The sequence below is a fragment of the Camelina sativa genome, chromosome 4 (genome assembly GCF_000633955.1).
Source record: "Camelina sativa cultivar DH55 chromosome 4, Cs, whole genome shotgun sequence".
NCBI classification, from domain to species: domain Eukaryota; kingdom Viridiplantae; phylum Streptophyta; class Magnoliopsida; order Brassicales; family Brassicaceae; genus Camelina; species Camelina sativa.
Genome location: NC_025688.1, coordinates 4,161,853 through 4,164,348, shown reverse-complemented (window position 1 = coordinate 4,164,348; position 2,496 = coordinate 4,161,853). Strand labels below are relative to the sequence as shown.

The 2,496-nt window shown below is 39.3% G+C and overlaps 1 pseudogene; it reads right to left on the bottom strand.

Annotated features, from left to right (window-relative positions):
* Nucleotides 1,458-2,471, bottom strand: LOC104779772 (annotated as a pseudogene).

Genomic DNA, 2,496 nt, shown 5'->3' with positions numbered 1-2,496 from the left:
ATACCCTACAACAAGATTTGAATAGAGGCTTCAAGTGGAATGCTTACATTTAGAGTACAAGAACTTCACCAAAGATTAAATTCTTTATGTAAAAATTGATGAGAGGAGCATTATCGGTGGGGAAAACTTAAGGGCATGAAATGTGAACAAAGATGCGGTCTGCCCTTTGTGTGGAAACCTTAAGTCCACTCTACACCTCTTCTTCTCTTACAGATTCGCCAAAGAAATCTGGAACCTCGCTCCTCTGATAGTACCATTGAACCCGCATCATTTTACTACCATTAGAGAGGGTTTTGAAACACTCCAAGGCACCATCACTTTGCCACCTTCCGGATCTGGACAAGGCCCCATTCGCCCTTAGATTCTCTAGAAGATCTGGATGGAGCATAACCACCAGATCTTCTCCAAACGTCACGATTCTCCAGGGGAAACCGTATCAACTACGATATACCTAGCTCGTGAATGGCAGTTAGCCCAGGGAACGATCCATGAACCAAAACAAATTTGCCCTAAAGAGAGTATCCCCACCCCATGATCCAATGTGTTGATACTCCAAACGGATGCGGCTTGGGATGCGATCTCTCGTAAAGCGGGATTAGGCTGGCAATTCTCAAACATAGATCGGGTATAAAGATATCCGACTCCACTTCATCGCCTCATGTCAGATCACCATTGATGGCTGAAAGGCTTGCGATGCTTCACGCCCTAAGACAAGTATCGACACTAGGGTTCACAAAAATTTATGTAGTTTTAGACTCAACTCAATTGATTGAAGCCATTAAATCGGAGACTCACCAGAAAGAGCTCCACAAGATTCAACATTATATCCTTGTTATCTCTGCTTTTTTTCAAAAAATTTGTTTTAGATTTGTACCGAGAGAAGAAAATAGAGAGGCAAATGCTTACCATTGCTCTACAAAACTCTCCTATTATAAGGATTTAATTTTAATTAATGAAAGTTATGGCTTTGCCAAAAAAAAAAGTTAGAGAATTCTCATTTGCTTGGCCTAATTTTTTATTTATTTATTTAAAACCCAAAATATATCTTAGTTTATTTGCTTTTTATTTCATTTGTTTACCGTAAAATTAACAAATGCTTCAAAACTGTTGTTGTCAATTGAGAACACTAGAAAGTGGTTTTGTCCCTTTATTCTTCATTCTCCGACCTCCTTCCCTTCATCCTTGTTTACGTCAATCTCCTGTTCTTAGTTATCACATGTTAGTCCCCAAATTAAGTAGATGATTATGCATGTGAGCTTTACCATCATGGTCCTCTTCCATTTTTTTTTAATTTATTTCTCAGCAACTTTTTAAAGTTTGTGGATGGAGAACTCATAATCACCGTCAACTATTTGTTAAAAGAGGCGTGTGACATGTGGATCATTAACTTTGACATGGTTTACCAAAAAAAAAAAAACTTTGACATGTAAATTTTACTAGACATCTTTTCACGATATTATATTTTTATTGGCGGTGACAAAAAAGGAATAAGATAAGTACATAATTTATTTCCCCAATGAATCGATTAATACAAGAGATTAAACATAGGACTAATATCATGAATTAATTAATATAGTTACTTATAACTCTGCTAAGCTCCAGCGCCTTAGCTTCCGTCGCCGGTTTCACGTCTTTAGACGGAGGAACCGGCGTTCCGGTGAGCTCGTCCGGCAAATCATTAGCCAACCCTTTAAGGTAAAAAGTGTAGAACAGTTTTGTCGGATACACAAGCTGCTGAAGTTTAACCTGTCCGTACGCACCTTCGAAGACTCCTGTGCCACCAGTGATGGCCAAGAACGAGTCCTCGTAAGTCAAGTACGGTCCTTGTACTGACAAGTGGCCGTAGTCTCCGAAGTAGAAGCTTCGAATCTGTCACCGTTCTTCTCGGGGACGTGTTCAATCACGACGCAGAGACCGGCGGTGATTCCCACACGCTTCTTAAGATCGCCGGTGTAGAGTTTGTTTGTGAATGGGACAAGATCGCCGAGACCGAACATTGAGCTGAAGGCGTTCTTGAGATTTTTAGGGCTGTGTCTATCTAGTTCGTTAAACTCGTACACGCTTAGTTCTTGAACTCTACCTGAAATTATCACAAGGAGAATGAAAAAAAAAAGTTAATATGTGAGTTGGGTACTTTGTAATTAATGAGAGATGAGATCATGTTTAGACAACTTACTTGGTCTAGCGTCTTGGGAGAGAGCTCGGGTAGGAGTGAGGTTCTTCTTGGGAGTTAAACTTGATGGAGAGGAGAAATTTAGACCGTTGATGAGATTCCAAGATTCTGAAAGGATTTAGAGAAACCAAGAAGAGAACTAGGATGAGATTGGTTATTGCATGACATTAGAGTTGTCATTGAGATAGATTGGAGAGACATAACAAAGGAAGCCATTGATCTAAGAAGATTGTTTAACACTTCGGTTTTTTTTTGGAAGGCTGTTATGAAATAGACTGGACTTTGGTTTATGAGATGAGTGATTTTAATTCTACTAAATGTCT